Here is an 18856-nt window from a genome sequence, read left to right on the forward strand (position 1 = left end):
GCGTGTAATCACAAAATGTTTATTACACGCCATGCTTTCTGTGGAGTTGACTCTACAGTGCTGAGACAAATCACCTCGGCTGGCAGCTACTGTACATACGGACTAACCACAGAGATTGTGCTATAGGTGGCACAATCTCTAAGAAATAGGTGGCCACTGAGAAGAGTGTCATGGTCCAGTGGAAACCTTGTATGTCCGAAACTGTTACCTTTCAGGGGGAAAAAAATAACCTGATGTGTTCCAATGGATCCAGTATAGTTTTTATTTAGTCACAAGCTCTTGTTAATACTTTTCATTGGTTCAATATTCATAAAACCAACGGACCCAACCATTTTCACTTTCATAATAATAAAAAAAGAAACCTGGCAAAAATAGCACATCTTGCGTCTTGCTTGCGAGCTTGTAGATTGGCTATTTCCGCTACTTTCGTTCACTGTTGTACGAAGAAGTAGGACATTACTTTAAAGTTGAAATATGGAGATACAAGGGAAATGTCTGCCCGACAGCAACAACATCATGGAGTGAATGAGGAGGACGTTCTGGTCTAGTCACTTTGGCCCTGTGGTGGGACCCGGGCTAATTCTTCAAGATGGCCCCTTTTCCTCCACGCACTCCCTCTCCTCTCCCCCCTGTTATGTCCATATTTAGGGATAATCAATTTGGGCTGATGTCGGTGATGTCCATATGGATGCATGGACAGAAACTTTTGCCTAACGATGTCGATTTGCACATGTCCACATGTCATTCATTTTGAAATACTCATCACTAATAAATGAGAAAACAAGAACAGTGATAAACTAGATCAATTTCACACTAGGGGATCCAAATGTTTGATGTTCACCCTTAAGTCAGGACCTCGTCCATGAAGTTTCACAATGTTCCTCTTTTAAAGAGGGGCTTTGTCCACGACCCACTTCTCCCACTGAACTACATAGAACCAGAGTCCTTGATAAAATACAGCGTTTATATAGCCATGCAATGTTGAGTTCTGTTTTGTGCTGCAAGTATGTAGGCTAACAATGGCCTGCATAACTTCGCTACGGCGACATGCTCAACATTCTAAAAGATCACACTTGTGGTCAGGTGGGTGGGCCTCAAATGCGTTTGACTGTGCGTGTGTGCAGCCTATATAGTCGCTTCTTTTGGGCTTGTTTTCGTAGGCCCGGCCGCTTGTTTCTCTCGCAAAACACGGCAACACTAGTGTTGTTGAGGGATTCTGCTCTGCTTGGAATCCTGCTCCCAGTAAGGATTTATGGGAGGTGGTTTCTATCGTTGCTCTGGTCTTGACTTGTCCTTGACTTAACTCATAGTGGCTCTACACTGTAAAATCTCGAGTGTTGGTTTAACTCTGAGGGTGTAAAGCATCAATTTCTTCCACTCTCAGAGTTAAATCAACACTCAGGGGACTGTGTGTGATTGAGGTCAGTGAATGGATTTATCATCCTTTATGAACAGAAGCTGTCTTGTCCACAACCTCAGCCACGCATTCATTCTTTCTTTGCATTTTAAATCAAAGCTTCCCCCGCTGGTCTGGTTTTGTCCAACTACATGTATGTAATATCAATTTGGTATGCCAAGAGTTTTGATCTTCTTTCCTGACATAAAGTCTGCAGTCCCTAGCCGAAGAACAAAGAAGTGATTCTCACCCTTTTTAAATTCAAGGACCCCCAATTTTATATGCATTCATCTCTGGAACCACAATCTACACTGCAAAATCATCAGTGTTCATCTAACTGTAGTACCCTACTACAATTGTCTTTACATATTTATTTCTAATGTGATATTTCTCATGCATTTCATTTAACACATACTATATATACAGCATGGATTGGTTGTTAACCACATGAACCCTATAAGGCACCCTGGCGTTTACAAGCTCTTGGCCGCCAGATTGTATTTACATTCAAATGACATTTAAATGAGCTCCAACTAGCATGGCAACACAGTTGGTACATAAACAGAGTTTCAAAACCCTGGGTATTTGTTTATTTTATCTTATGATGTTTTATTTTATTTGGATCAGCAGGGCAATTTTATAGAGTGACTCACGTGATTGTAGAATAAAAACCTTTCTGTTATTACATTCAATCCTTGTGTTTGCATATGTGGTTCAGTTGGTTATGTAAGTATGATGCATGACAGTTTTAAGCTCACCATGTCAGCGTAGCTATACTATCAGAATCATATGCCTAAATCTAGTTAGCTACTGTAGATATGTTAGCCTGGTGAACCCTCCCTCCGGAAATCTCATTTATCAATGGATATGAGATTTTCCGGAGGGAGGGGCTTTACCAGGCTATAGATATGTAGCCTACATCCTAATATTACATTTATGTAAGCCCTCGCCAATTCACCTCCCATGCTAAAGGGTAGGCTATGATCCTCTTGAAACCAAATTAGAATTATGTGGGTGGGATATATGTAACTATCAGTCATTTAGCTGGGTACCCACTGGAACCCCCCCAAGGACCCCTGGGGGAGGGGGGCCTGGAGCCAGTGCCCTTGTCACTAGGGTCTATGATTGCACTTATGTTGATAGGGTATTAGTGTTGAGGGCGTTCCAGGCGAGTGTTTCCCAAATGTTTTCCACTCGAGACCCAAAAGGGAAATTAGGTGTCTCCCCGAGACTCAAACTTACAGAAATACATTAGAGTATTGGGAAATAAGCTTTAAATCAGCTGACAATAATTATTGCCTAAAAATATCACATAAATCAATGGTCAAATGCAACATCTTGTATGTACAAAATCACAGGTTTAACGCCTAAAACAGCCAATATGGCTCCTATGTCTCCTGTAGGGGCCTAGGGGGTTGTACTTTCCAGTACAGTACGCTGGTGTAGAGCAGTGGTTCTCAACCTGTCCCCAGGGGGGTCCCCACATGATTTTTCTTTTGGGGGGGGGGTCCCCAGATGTCAGTGAAGTGACAATTTAAGGACTTTTAAGACCTTTTTAATACCTCAAAGAAAGAAAAGAAAGAAAAGACCATTACTGCATCAGAAGTCATCAACAAACTATACTAAAAAAACATTGTCACACATTGGCCAAATTGTCAAATAATAGAAATATTTATTTGCGAGGCGTTGTGAGCTTGTAGATCGGCTATTTTCACAATATTTATCTGTGTAACCTTAAGACAAAATTAAATGCCTCAACTCTTACATTCCAAGTGCTTGTCAGGGACCAGGATTAGGGGTCCCCAGTTCAAATATGATTATTTTGTCCTGAAAAGGTTGAGAACCACTGCTCTAGAAGAAGCTGAGCTTGATATGTCGGGGGAGGTTTGTCTTCCACACATGCCATTCAGAGCCCTCAATGCGAGCGCTTTCCTCACTTAAAGGTCTCGCTCTGTCGAGCTGACCAATGAACCAAGTGCCTCCTGTTGTCATCAGAGTTAATTAGAGTCCTCAGTGATAATGTATCCATTTGTAACTCAGAGTATACACATGTAACCTTAATGGTCACTTATGGGTCCATTTGGTTACTTTTGTACAGTTTAGTTAACACTTAGGATTTTGCTGTGTGGTATGTAAATGCATGAGCTTCACTGAAAGCACTGTGGGATATACTGTATTATTATACACCAATGTCCCTGGTTATAAATGTGTGGGTGGCTGATAGTGGCTCTAATTTGTATCTAGTTGAAGGTGCTCTAATATGGTTAAACAAATAAGTTATAACGATAAACAAATACAATCTATTGATAAAGAATATGATGATGTATTTTCAATTATTACATTTTTTTAAATAAATGTTAGTACAGTATGTATTGCACATTTGTTGGGAGGGTAATGAACATTGAATCCATAGTATGACTTCTTACTTACTTTTTACATTCTGAAGGTTCAAATGAACAGATTCCTTAACCTTTCATGTGCATTTTGGAGGAACTTTAAAACAGCTCTATTGGGAAGTTGCTCTGAATGACTTCACATTAAAGGCTGCTTTTGTGCAACAGTCCCTAAGCTTTTTGTTAGGAGACTAGTCTAGGCTACTTCAAACAGTCCAGGTCACAAGGTGAGGACATATTAACCCCAGTTCACCTTCCATACAGGATTACAAATAACTTTTAATGCTGGTTAGTAGTAATATTCAGAAGAAAAGTACTTTATTTATTGTCTTCATCAGACTGACAGGCCAGGGGACTATGTTTCCGTCCGTTCGTCTGTCCGTCCGTCCGTGTACAGCTTATCTCGTACACCACAGTTTGATCTGCGTCGAACTTTGCACGCACACACACTCCCTTTTTCAAATTATGGAAATGATGGTGGTGCTATAACAGCCCGCTTTATGTTTTGGCCTATAACTCTTGAACTGTAGGTGATACAATAAAAAAAACATTTTGCAGTCCAGAGTACACTGCAAAATCCCCAGTGAGTTAAAGGTAGGGTAAGTGATTTGTTTTGGTTAAAACAAAAAGTGTTTTGTTAAAAGGTTAAAGCACTAGATTGTGATAATCATTGCTATAGAGTGTTTGTTCAGTAACAGGGGTCTCCCAGGTCTTTAATAAACAGAAAATACATTTTCAGATGGGTTGCCAATCAGAAGAAAGTACCCATTTATCAGTTTACATTTTATAGTGCTCCTTTCTTTGTGTCATCACTTCCAATTTCACTCGTTTAATCTGTATCGTGTGTGAGTCCTCTCTTTCGATAGGATAAAATTGGTATCCCGACCTGCATCTTCTGTTTACTGAAGAGCTGGAGAGACAGGGCGACTCCTGTTACTGAACAAACACTCTATAGCAATGATTCCTATCAGAATATAGAGCTATTTAACACTTATTTTATTAGTTATTTAGATTATTTAATTATTTTAAATAATATCACTTACCCTACCTTTAAGTTAACACTCAGGATGTTTGCAGTGTGTAGAGAGTGACAAGAGAAAACCAAGGCGGTGGTCTCAGCTCATAGCATCTGGGTTAAGAAGAGACTCATCTGTGGTGCTGTGCAGACCTCTGCTGGCCTAAGATCACATGCCACCACATCCTGTATCCCTGTGGTCCTCAATCCTTTTAATCATAACTCTGAGAGTGTGCAGGTGCACATGGAACCAAATGGACCCTTACGGGTTACAGACCTGTAAGGGTCCTAAGGGTCCCTGGGCCCCACTTTGCGATCCACTGCTGTATCCTATATGTCTCTCAGCTTTCCTACTTTCTGTCTCTTCGACACAGTCTGCTTCTCAGCTTTCCTACTTTCTGTCTCTTCGACACGGTCTGCTTCTCAGCTTTCCTAATGTCTGTCTCTCATTCACAATCTGCCACTCAGCTTTCCTGTCTAAAAATAAACAACACAAAAGGGAAGTGGGCTGACAGAGAAGGTGGCATGTGATGAAGGACAGATCAGAACAGAACATCGAAGGTTTGGGGAGAATTTAACGTGAATTCCGAACATTGCTGGCCCACAATAACCTACCTGACCTGGCAGAGACCTGTGCTCCGAGGAGCACTTTTTCTAGTTATTATAATAATTTAGCTCTGGACGCCATGACCCCACGTTGAGAACCAGTGGACCAGTCTATAACACAAATATCAGTGTTTGATTGGGCACTATACTCATGTTAAAACTACATGGTATACCACAACAAGTTGGCATATACTGTTCAGACTATATGAATGGCCACTGTTTATGAGAATCTGGCCGGCCGGCAAGGACTACCGCATTATATTTTCATGATCACAGTTGCACACAGCGTGCCGTGTTTCCAACTATCTGCTTTGAAGTCACTGCACAGTAAAACTCCTCAGTGTTAATTTGACTCAGAGACACACTAACAGTGTGGATTTTATTCTGTGCCCCGGCATAATTTGTGTCTTCAGCTTTCATTTATAACAACACAAGGGGCGTTGCTTTGATCTATAAAAGGACGGATACACAGAACAGAATTCAACTTGTTGTATTGCTGTGATTGTGGATCATCTTGGTTTCTGTGAACAACTCTTTCCTTCCCAAAATAGCAAGCAGAGAGACAACAAGGCTGTCTTTATGATGTCATATAACGACACAAAGACTGGATATGTGCCAATGACAGTTTAGAGGAATTACTGTCTTTCTGGACAGAGAGTGACACGAGGGACCCCAGGGTGACATTGTGGGCATGTGGGCACATTTTGTGGATTAGTTTAACTCGCATCTCTAATCAAGTGCAGCTCATTTGGCTGTCAAGGCTGACAGAAAATAATGTTTTAATTATCCATTTAACCACATGAACCCTAGCATGCCAATTCTGGGGTGAACATTCAGTACGTTCAGTTGGTGGAGAGCTTAGTGTAGAGGGATAAAAAGGAGTGGATAGGTCGACTAAATTGACCCTGGGGGACCCCGGTCAATTTAGTGTACACGGTCTAAGTGTTTAAGCCCTAAATATATATTAGCCGCACTACAAGCTAACAACAGATGTGATGTGAGCTTGTAGATTGGCAATTCTTAGCAACTCTTTTTAATTGTCTTTGTGTTCTTGACCTGCATTTTGACCATTTTCAGCCAATGACATGCCCAAAGCAGGGACACCAGGTTCAAAACACTTTAGTTTCCAAATAACTTTTTAGCATGTCGTTGCCATCTGCCATCTCTCCATATTTCAACTTTTTATGTTTATTTTTTTTGTAAATGAAACGGTTTTGGACATGCAAGGTTTCCACCCGACAGCGACAATGTCTTGGGTTTATAGGTTTATGATGTGACGACATTACAGATGAGTAGTGCTGGCTCTCACAACATAACACAACACAACACAAGACATACATTTGTTTTTGAAAAGTGAGGCTTTACCAGAACACTGCTGGTTTGAATGACACGCTCTCCCTAAACAGCTCCTCTCAAGGCGTCCCATGAGCAAGGCACTTGTCACCTTTCACCCCATCTGAGCATTTTCATGGACAATGAAGGTGAGAGGTCAAAACAGGCCTATTTTCCCCATAAATGCAGACGTGTCTGGAAAACCAAACTGTCTATTTGAGGCCACGGCATCCTTTTTGAGTAATTGGCTTCTTTTTAAACTACATATTTCACACACAAAACAATCTTAGTGGCCTCCAAATCATTTGGAACCTTAACACAATATGACAAGAATAAACAAACCATATAAATGTATTTTGAAGAACAACATCACTGAATTAATTCAAGGTGATAATGATCAGCAGTAGAGCAAACTGGAATACACAAACCAACATTGACACCTGGTGGTCAATGTAAACTTAGGCGAAATAACATGTCAAACTGTTTTTGATACAGCTTCTCCTACTCCTAAATGTTTTATTATTGTTATTGCGGCTACGATGTCTGAAGAACCAGAACAAAATAATGTTACTTTTATGTACCCGTACGTACACAAGATTAACAATAAAGAATCCTTAAACCATGATCAAACATCGGTTCACATTATTGTAAGTAAAGTAAGTAGCAGTAGTGGTGGACAAAGTACTCAACCCCAGTACTTGAGTCAAAGTATAGACTGGTCAAATATTGCTCTTTATAGTTGCTCTGTCATATTTGTACTTGAATTTAAGTCCTGTTGTTCTTGCTTTTAAAAAAGTGTTCAAAAATACAATTACAACGTACATTTTCTTTTTAATATCAATGCCTTGCTGTATTAAAATATCAATAATAGTGGAAAATAGCAGATCTACACGCTCACAACGCATCGCAATGCAACACGTTATGAGCTTGTAGATCTGTTTTTTTCACAACACTTGAAATAGAGCTTAAGAGGTTAGTTCAGAATGTACTTTTAGAAATGTAGTTGAATCAAAAGAACAATATTTGTCTTTGAAATGTAATCTTATGTCTTACCTCAGGTACTTACCGCACCGCATAGATATACTATAATGTGTAAATATATATTTTTTACTTGATCACTTTTTTTTTATTTTTTATTATTTTATTGATCACTCTCTCTTTCCCTTGCCCCCTTCTTCTTCATCCCTTTCTCTTTTATGGAAATAACAAGATGATGTAGCTTGCACAAAAACAAATTCCCACTGTTTTGCACCTGTAAACCTGTGATGTGACAATAAAGTTGATTCTGAAATGTAGTGGAGTGAAAGTCATGAGTATCCAAAAATACAAATACTCAAGTAAAGCAGTTCAGAAGCCTATCTCCTGTTCCTTAGCACAGTGATTCTCAAACTTTTTCATGTCAAGGACCCTCTAATTGACACTTATTACCCCGCGGACCCCCATTTGAAAAGATAAGCCAGGGACCCCAATAAGAGAAGATTTTTACGGCTCTCTAGCAGTGATTCTCAACCATTTTAATTTCAAGGACCCCCAGTTTGACATGCATTAGGGCTACGGACCCCCATTTAATGGCATTTATACCTCTGGGACCCCAATTCACATTGTAAAACCAATGTTAATTTAACTCTGAGAGTGTACAAATGGAACCAAATGGACCCTAACGGGTCCATTTGGTTCCATTTGTACACTCTCAGAGTTACAGACGCATAAGGGTCCATTTGGTTCCTGTCCATCATTTAGCTGGGGACCCCCTGGAACCCCCTCAAGTACCCCTGGGGGTCCCCGGACCCCACTTTGAGAACCAATGTTCTAGATAGTGTCGCAGTTTAGCGCGGTTGTCTGTTTATCTACAGTATGCTGTTAATAAGATCTTAGTTTTATAGTCCGTTCATAGAGTTGCATAGTTTTTTAGAGTGGACGTAGGGATCTGTTCTTTGTTGTTACAGTATATCTGTTTGTACAAGACAAAGGACCACAATGGAAACAAGTCTCTAACTGTTGTGTCTTCTATCCTTGACGTGTTATTTCAGTGAATGCATTGTATCTACTTTCTACTCTCTTTAATGTAACCTTCAAATCGATCGATCAATCAAATTGATTGATTGAATCAATCAATCAATCAATCAATCAATCAATCAATCAATCAACACTAGTGTGTCACATGATGTACACCCCCCCATGCCCCCCATTGGGTATCATTTTTGATGTTTTTTTGATTGAACCCCCAACCTCACAATCTCAGGGTGGACGCTAACCACAAGGCCACTGATTATTATTAGTAGTAGTGGTAGTAGAAGTATCTGTAAGTAAAACAGAAACATAAAAAAATAAGTTACTCCTTGTGCAGGTGGAAGTGGGGAGCAGCATCATTATCCTCGATGTTATGGCCTTTTCATAAAAGTAAACACTACTATGGACAAGATTATTGGCCAGACAGGGAGCTTTTTTTAATATCCTCATGAATAAGTCATCACAAGTCATTTATACCAAGACCTATAGCCACAGCTACACTTCAAGTGCAAATGAGTACATAGCCTATATGGCCTAGCCCTACGGCCAAGGCTATATTACTAACTTAACAACTTAGTCACTCGGATTCGTGCGCGCGCACACACACACACACACACACACACACACACACACACACACACACACACACACACACACACACACACACACACACACACACACACACACACACACACACACACACACACACACACACACACACACACACACACAAGAGAGTGTCCAACATGCCAGTAGGTATATGATAAATGCAGCTTGCATGTAATTGGTGAGATAAAAGCCCAAGGCTCTATGCGGGCTACGGCCATGAATGCAGAGGTTTTCTCCGGCTTTAGAAAACAGCATTCTTATGATAATGGTATAATGCTGGTGCCTTAGTTAATTGTGTAAAGGCAATAGTGGTGGGCACCTTTTGTTCTGGGCTCTCATGGGTCCAAAGGAGAGGGCTGGCGGGGGATTATAACTTACATAGAACTTCTTAAATTCCCTAACAACCATATTTTGTCTCCCGAAGATCTCCTGTCACAATTTGCTTTAAAGTTGTGTTCACCCATCTTTTTATGTATTTATTATTCATGTTATTATTATAATTATTATGTATTATTTACTATTATTATTACTATTACTTAAGTAGAAATTGGCATACAATACAAACTTTAAGTTCAACAGGCCTGCTATAGAATCTATTGGCAATGGTGTCTGATTATTATGAATAAAATATTCTTTATGCCTTTTTTTTTTTTTTTTTACCTTGAACAACTGACTCCTTATGTCAAGTGTCAAATGAAACATAATAAGAGTTTATTGGCTTAAAAGAGTTCAAATAGGCCTGGTTGTTGCATGCATGGCATGCCAGTGAGTCTGGTAACACTTTAACATATAATAAGATCACAAATATATAGGTAGTCCTGTATATTATGCTGAATATAAATGGTTTGCTGGGCTGTTATGGAAGATAAACAGTCACGCTTGGGCCTGCTGCAGACTCCACACAGTGGAGACGGCTATCCTGATGGGCGGTGACGGTGTTTCCCTCATTGTTGCTATTGTTGGGTGACTGAGTTCACAGAGAGGCGTTTGAGGACATGAATATACGATTAGGCAATGAGAAAAAACAACATTAACTTGGCCACTTGACTTGTTTGACTGTTCAGTGATTCTCAACCTTTTTCAATTTCAAGGACTCCAGGTTTGATTAGGCCAGAGAGTCCCATTTGAATACTGAAAACCACTTGAACCCCAGCATCCATATTCTGGGGGGGAACATTGGCTACAAATCAATCGATCTACCAGATTACAACGTTTCACAAAGAAGCAATGCGATGTGGGCTTGTAAATCGATGGATGGATTCACCTACACAGCCGTGATTGCCTAAAAGACTGTTTTTCTAAGCTAATTATCACATTTTCATGTCTGGCTAATAAGAAACAGTCCATTTACTCCTCAAGAGCATATCTCTACTGGACTCTGGGCTGCTTGCCACACTGTCATCATTGCACAGGTAGCCTATTTATAAACTAAACCAAGACATTAAAGTCGACGTTGATAGGATGGGTTTAGACATTTAATATAGGCTACCATTGAGGCGAAACATATTTTCTGATAGGCCCAATCTGGTCTTATTTTAAATATATATATATGTTTTATGAATACGCGTGTTACATAATTTCATCGTTTTATTTAGAGCCTGCAGAAAGAGAAATATGGTGAAATTACCCGATTTAGAGCTATTTTTTAAACTTTAAACTTGTGTCCCCGACTTGTTGAAACAATCATGCTTACTTACTTACTTTCTTTGCCTGACACATTCAGTGTATATTTGTAACTAAATGCAACCAAACCGACCCTTACAAGTCAATCTGTACAGTACACTCTAGGACAGGGGCCCCAACAGGGGGTCCAGGACCCCTAGGGGCCAGGGGTCCTCAGAATTACTACAGGGGGTCCCCCAAATCTTTGTGTGGTGGGGAACACTAGCTGAAAATAGCAGATCTACAAGCTCATAATGCCTCGCAGCACAAGGCGTTGTGAGCTTGTAGATCAGCTATTTTCTCAGAGTTTAGGGAGAGAGGGGAAAAGAGCAGATCAAGTACAGAGCCAACAATCAAGTTTACTAAATATTGAGGGTTTAGAGTTTAACCATCTGCAAATATACATCAACATGAATCCAGCTGTCTATGAAATCTATTAACAAAAGTTTAATCTGCAACACAATGTTATACAGTATGTAATGGGGGCCTGGGGGGGGGGGGTCCCTGCTTCATCTCTCTGTCAGCTAAGGGGGTCCTAGGGAGTTAAATGAGCACTGATGACTCGAACCGTGTGGAGACGAATAGTCTGTGCGCGCTTGGAGGCTGCACTGGGTTTACAACGGGGCCTTTGGTTACAACTAGTTACCACTAGTTTTGATCCCCATCGCATCGGGCTAATACCAAATCCCGTCTTTAACGGATTAAACTACCTTTAAAGCGACGGTGGACAAGTGTGTGTGTGGGTCGCCCGCACACCTTTGCGCAGCGCTGGGAGCTTCCAGTGCGTCGGTGCACAAAGGCAGGAACTGGAACTCAACTAGAGAGGAGAGCTAGGGCGCTGCGCGGCCGCGCAATAAACAATCCCCGGACTATACAACCCCACCGACACGCAGTTGAAACCCGTCAAAAAACAACCGCGATCGGCCACGGATCGACACACACGCAGGTAAGAAGTGTTTCTAACACGTTTCGGCGCTGATCCGAGGGACGGCCGATGCTTTTAAAACGCTTCGGACGAAGCGTTTTCCCCGAGAACGAGGTTGTGTTTTTTTGTGCAGAAAATGGCGTCATCGCCCTCTTGTTTCAGCCCCTGACCACGGTTATGGATGGGGAGAAAGGACCAGCTTTCGGCGACTCACGTCGGCCGCCGTGTGCGAGCTGAACGGCCTGGGATCCGACACCGCGCACGACCGGGATGTGATCGTTTCCACCGGTTCGCCAGAACGCGAGCGGCGCTGCGGTTTTGCTCGGTAGAAGGACGCGCAAAACACCGTTCGGGTCACCGGTCCTGTGCGCCAAGGCTGCCTGCTCTTTGGAAAAGGTGGCCACCGCGAATCCGCAAAAGCGCAGCGTTTTACATTCGCGATACCTCGACCCCCGGAGGGGTCCGGCCCGTCGGGACCACCGCGGACGGCTCGGCGTGTTCGCCGGTGTGGTTATGGGCGCGTTAGCGCGTTGTCTTTGTGTGTGTTTTATTCAGGTTAGCTCGCTTTTACGCCGCACTCCCCGACGCCACCAACCAACGGCTGCCATGCTGCAATCGTTACGAAGCGGGGGCCTCTCTCTCTCTCGCTTCTCTCCCCTTTTTAACGGCTTGAAAGGTGCATTTGGTACTTGGGCCTCTCCTTTTGATCAAGTTAAGCTGGGCTTTGTGTTAGTTCCGGAACACTGGACGTGGTTTAGGCCCGCGGTGTGGCCGTGTACGAGGCGATCTGAACGGGAGGGGATATAATGGATGCGATGCAAATGGTGCCATGAGGAGGATCAGGCTGCGCTCTGGCTTCGCTGCTCGCCAAACGAGGGCAGCCTGAATAACATAAAACCTGCCTTTTTTGTTTCTTTTTTTTTTTTGCACAAATCGTGTAGTTTTAGCGCAACACTGGGGGAAGTCCAGCGCCGCACTGTACGACCCAGAGTGTTAATTTAACTCTGGAGCGTGTGCGAATGGAACCGAATGGACCCGGTTCCATTTGCACACGCTTCAGAGTTAAATCAACACCCAGGATTTCACTGTGTGCGCAACGATTGCGCTGTGGCCGCTTTGCGCAGACTGTATGTAGGCAGCTGCTTCCTTCAACCGCCGTCACCCGATTGTTTTCTCTGATATAATTCTGTGTGTGTGTGTGTGTGTGTGTGTGTGTGTGTGTGTGTGTGTGTGTGTGTGTGTGTGTGTGTGTGTGTGTGTGTGTGTGTGTGTGTGTGTGTGTTGGTGGCGAGCCTTTTGTAAATAGTTGGGGGAGACTCTTTTGGATAAAAGGAGCCACAATAGTATCCGTGCAGCGAGACTCTCTTTTGTCTTCCGGGGACAGATCTCTCTCTCTCTCTCTTGAATGCCGGGTCCCAAGTTGCACTTCTCTCCGCCGGCTTTGCGTCCCAGGGCAGAGCTTATAGAGCCAGGCTCTGGCCACCGGAGAGCCGCGATCGTAGCAGCGATCGAGGCCACTCGGGGCTTTTATTATGTCCTGCGTGGATCCTCCCACCTACTACAACCAGAAAAGTCCAGGTCTGGGATGGTTGTTGGGTGATACATAGGCTACTATAGGCCGAAGGCATCATCATCACGATCAAACCGAAACAAACGCGGCATCATATACGGTTACTACTGGGGGGGGGGGGGGTGAATGCACCTCGGTGCACACAGCACCATTTTTTATTAAGTTTGCTGGCTGAGTTATGCAACCCACATCCTCACTCGATCCGGTCGCTCGCGTGGTTCCACCGACCCGATGCGATCCACGTTCCCACTAGTGTTGTTCGGTCTATAAAATGACTCGTCTCGACACGCCGCGCCGACAGTGAATTAGGAAGAGATATGACATTTCGCAAATCACCATCATCAGTGTCATTTGCGTCACTGCCCGCGGCCTCGTGCACGCCCATGGGGGGCGAGATGGAGTTGCAAATGGAGACTCGGCGTGTGTGTGTGTGTGTGTGTGTGTGTGTGTGCTAAAGAAGGGGAACCAGCGAGAGAGACACACACACGGACCCAAGCGGGTGACGATCGCCGTGCGCAACCCGCTCTCAAGTAGTAGCAGACAGTGCATCGACAACAGACACGGAAGATAACCCACCCCGGTTCGTCCCGGAACGCGATGGCCGTGCGTGGAATGCGTAAGAGGGGACGCCGTTCACACACGCACACTGGCCTGACGTCGGGGCTGATCGCTCCACTCGGCCGGGTCCTCTCTTCCTCCATGGTGCTCTAACTAACACTAAACATGTGGGCCATTGTGGAAGTCCCCCCCTTGACTGTGGGTGTGAGTCGATATCTCGTGAAAAGATGGATATCTCCTCCGTCGTGCGTGGAAGAAACGCACCGGGCCACGATCATGTGACCGTGTTAAACCTTTAACGGCGCAAAACCGTATTAATGTCGCTGAAAGGACAATCGGAGAGACCGTTTATTTGGTGTTATTTATTAAGTGTTCGCTACAGTGCGCTGGGTGTGGAAGTGAAGTGAACGATGGGGCATGTAGTTTAGTTCCCAATGCGCTTTTTTGGGCACTATATAGGCGAGAAAACAAGGCCGATCTACAAGCTCACCGCCACGCATTGTTGTGAGCTTGTAGATCGGCTGTTGTAGGGGTAAGGACACCGTCGTACGGACTTAGTTTAAAGTTGTACATTTTTGTTCCTATGTGTTGCGTTTTTTTTTTGGGCACGCTGCGCATGGCTCCGCCAAGTCCTAATAACACACCGAGTGAAGTTATTGAAAAGGTTCTTCTAACGGATCGAATAACGGATTGGATGATTAACCACTGAAACCCCATATGGTTGAGTGGAGTCCCGCAGGGCTCTGTACCAGTGTATTTTCTGTTATTGTCAGTTATTTTCAGCGAAAGCTTTCCCCACAATACCGATTGCTGGAGTTTATTGGTCAAGAATGCATTGTATGCATGATGTGGAAATTGGTCCACTGTTTCCTGTTGAGTTGTTGGTCCCATGATTCTGTTGGCCATGCCCATGTTATTGTTGTGATGAGAATAACACATGGCACCTACTTTATGTTTGATATTGTCTTGCTTGTTGTAACAGTTTTAAGTATACAATGATGTGTCTCAGATGCATTTGACACTCTTGTGTTATGACAATATGGTGATATAAGTTTAAAGTATTGTTGTCACACGTGGTTGTCAAACTAACTGAACAAACGTGAGTCTGGTCTCATCCAAAAAGTTGACTTGTATCACCATGCAACAGTATTTAGAATATGTTAATAATCCATTCTTAACTTTGTAGGCCAAAATATTATAGTGCCAGGGTCCTCCATGCAAGTATGTTTCAAAAATATTCAAAATGTTATACATTTTTCCTGGAACTCCCTCGAGGACCCTGATCACTTTGAGAACCACAGCTCTAGTCTGCATAGGCACATGTAAGTAAGGTATTGGCAGTGGTGTAAAGTAACTAAGTACATGTACTGAAGTACTGTACTTAAGTACACTTTTGAGGTATTTTTTTTACTTTACTGGAGTATTTCCAATTTTCAGTACTTTTACTTCTACTCCACTACATCTCAGAGGCAAATATTATACTTTTACTCCGCTACAATAATATGGAAACTTTAGTTACTTTATAGATTTTGATTATTCTTACAAAACATACATTACCCACTTCAGCTCTATATAGCCTACATTTTGACCGATCTACAAATAGCCGATCTACAAGCTCACAATGCGTCCCGATGTGACACATTGTGAGCTTGTAGATCTGCTATTTTCAAAAGAATTTTATACATTTGAAAACTTGAAATGGGACATACTGCATAATGAGTAGCCTACTTTCGACTTTTGGTACTTTAAGAACATTTTGATACCAATACTTTTGTACTTTTACTTAAGTACATTTTGAATTCCGGACTTTTACTTGTAACTGAGTATTTTCTACATAGCAGTATTGATACTTTTGCTTACGTAAAACAGACATAATGTTCTGATCGAGGCCTAATTTCCAGGCACACTGGACAATAACAATCAGAGTAATACTGTTTATGTGGAAGGGAATGGAAGTCATATATTTGGAGTTGACATACATGTATACATACTGTATACCACCAGACTATAGTCACACAGAGTGATTTCCAGATAAAAGTGAGTACAAACTCACTTTTAAACACGGGGTAACAGAATTTAACCACATTTGCTTTGTGATCTGTTGGAATGTCTGTCAACAGTAGAACATAGATCAGTGGTTCTCAAATGTCAAGGACCCCCAAAATGATATGTATTTGGCCACAAACCCCCAACTGAAAATATTATGTGCCAGGGACACCATAAGAGATTTGTGTTAAGCTGTTTAAAAAAGCCCCCCCCGCCTTTGAATAATAGCCAATCTACAATCTACCTCTATGTGTCACATGTGTGAGCTTGTAGATCGGCTATTTTCAAATAGCTGATGTATTTACTGTGGTTCAATTGATTTTGATGCTACATTAGCAAATTTAGCTGGGGACCCCCTGGAACTCTCCCAAGGACCCGTAGGGGGCCCCTGGACCCCATTTCGACAACCACTGCCATACATGAAGTGCAGTGTATTTCGGGGCAGAGTTACCAGATTCAGTGTTAAGACAGGCTTGGAGAAAAAAACTTTGATTTTTAATTACGAATTCCTAATATGTTAATGCTCAGCTTTCATGTATACTCACCATACACCTTTAAGCATGGTTTACCTGACACGGTGCATAAAAACAAGGCACGGGAAAATCAGAGCAGTACCTGCACCCAAAGCTCCTGCTCCCCAGGGTAGAGTTTCACTCCCAAAGGCCTGACTCAGACATGCCGCCCATGCAGCACTTCTGACTTATTTTTATCTTTATGATAATTGAAGATTCCCAAATTACCCCACATGGGCGCCCGGGTGGCGCAGGGGTAAAGTTCCTGCCCACCATCGTGGAGACTGGCGTTCGATTCCTCCGTGGTTGCCTCCGGCTTGGGCATGCGCTGCAAGGAACATAATTGGTCATGTAGCCTATGTGGGCGGGAAGCTGGCAAGGAGGGGCAGGGTATTCTCTATTGCTGCACTAGGGATGCCTACAGGTCGGCCTATTCAGCAGGGATCGAGTGGAACTGTGAAACCCCTCACTGTGAAAAGACTCCAATTGAGGAGACATGGTTGTCTTCTACACCCTTGCCAGAACCACTAGTAAAGGTTGCCAGTGACAGGGACCGTATACACAACAGCAGTTGATCAAATTATCCCACAGCACGGTGTCTGTTTTGAACCTGCCACCAAGCCACAATGTATAGCCTCCCGGTAATGGCTGCTACAAGGTCCTGAGAGCGGGCACTCAGTGCCATTCCCATTGTATTATTTTTAAATGAGTATTCAGAGAGTTTAGAAAGCTGAAGGGAAGCACTGAAGTGAAGTATGTAAGGGATTCAATAGAAGACCAACTAAGGCTAGGCCTACCTGTAGATCCAGAAGGCCAAGTCTAAATTGGCTCCTGTTGATGGTCCAGTCCAATTAGTACTCTTCGTTATCTTTGGCTCCAAAATGAAGTATTCATTTTTTTATCTTCCAAATGTCCTATCTCTCCTGAATTGGTATTGGCCAAACTATATCTTAGAGATGGCTTTTTGAAGCAGCTGCTGGCTTGATTCTCACTATTGACCACTTTTAACCTGGCTTCCCTATCTTAGGCATGTTGTTAACAGATGATTGATTTTCAAAACACAACTTTAGCAATTGAAAAAAAAATGCATAAAATCACTGATCCACAAGCTCACATTGTTTCATGTTGTTACACGTGAGCTTGTAGATCTGCATTTTCCGCTACTTGTCATACGAAGATTTAGATAGGGCTTAAGCGGTTAATTAAAAGAAAACCTTATACATATTACCCACCTCTACAAGCCAGAGGCGATGGACTAGTGAGGGACATGCAGCACTTGCCTTCAGTGGGGACGTAAATTGGTATCTGGGACAAAATAAGCATAGATAACAAAGTGGGTTATGTGAAGCAAAAGTATTGTGATAAAATAAGGTTGGGTCGGAGCAGTCGAATTAATCCCCCCCCTGCACTGCCTCAAAATGTCACTTTTATACACCATATATACAGGAGGCAGAATTCCTGCTAGGTGATGCTAATGTTTGCTATAGCACACAGTGTTCTCTGAATTGATTTTTGGCCCATTTGCCAGGGCCCCGCTATCATGGCCCCGGCTTTCTTCACGCTGTCTCGGGAGACCTGGGAGTTATGGCAACCTGAGATTAGCTGGTTCCCGCTGGAGCAGGAGGCAAAATTGCCCATCTCCATGTCCCCGCACCACAGCCTTAAAAATTGAGCAGGGTGGTGATGGTGATGATGACGGAGTATGATTTGGTCGGTTTACTTTAATAGAGAGTGGAGTAGAACAGGAGTTTTTACAGCCATATGAATGAGCGGGGCTCGTGGGCATTGCTTCACGTGTAGCGTGTAGGAATGGAATAGCTCTGCATCCATGCATGGCATGGTGGCACAACCAACCAGTCACTCAGTCGGTAACATAATCAGCCAGTCGAGTCGTATATCCCGCAAACCAGTCAGATGAGAAAAGAGTAAAACAGTCAGGCAGCCAGGACAGTAAGATAGACGGATCAAGTCAGCTGTACAGTACCATACATCCTGCATGCCAGTGTAATTTCCACCCAGAAGTCAGTCAGTGAGCCAGCCCGGCAGTATGTAATCGGCTATCTACACTGCAAGATCCAGAGTCTTAATTTAACTTTGACAGTGTAAAAATGGACCCACAGGGGTCTATTTGTACCGTTGAAGAGTTAAAGCTACAGCCCAGAACTGAAGTAAATGAATAAAATGTTATTTAATTTAACCAATCTGTGTGATAGAGTATGGTA

At 42.9% G+C, this 18856-nt stretch overlaps 1 protein-coding gene across 2 annotated transcripts in view; it reads left to right on the plus strand.

Annotated features, from left to right (window-relative positions):
* Positions 1-11837: 11837 nt before the first annotated feature.
* znf800b (zinc finger protein 800b) overlaps positions 11838-18856 on the plus strand; it is a 63928-nt gene continuing 56909 nt past the window's right edge. For both annotated transcript variants that reach the window (XM_084049607.1, XM_084049608.1), the window contains exon 1: positions 11838-11969. The gene's annotated coding sequence lies outside the window, so the exon portion shown is untranslated. The remainder of the gene's footprint in view (positions 11970-18856) is intronic.

This window comes from Gymnoscopelus microlampas (genome assembly GCF_963454915.1).
Source record: "Gymnoscopelus microlampas genome assembly, chromosome: 23".
Lineage (NCBI taxonomy): Eukaryota > Metazoa > Chordata > Actinopteri > Myctophiformes > Myctophidae > Gymnoscopelus > Gymnoscopelus microlampas.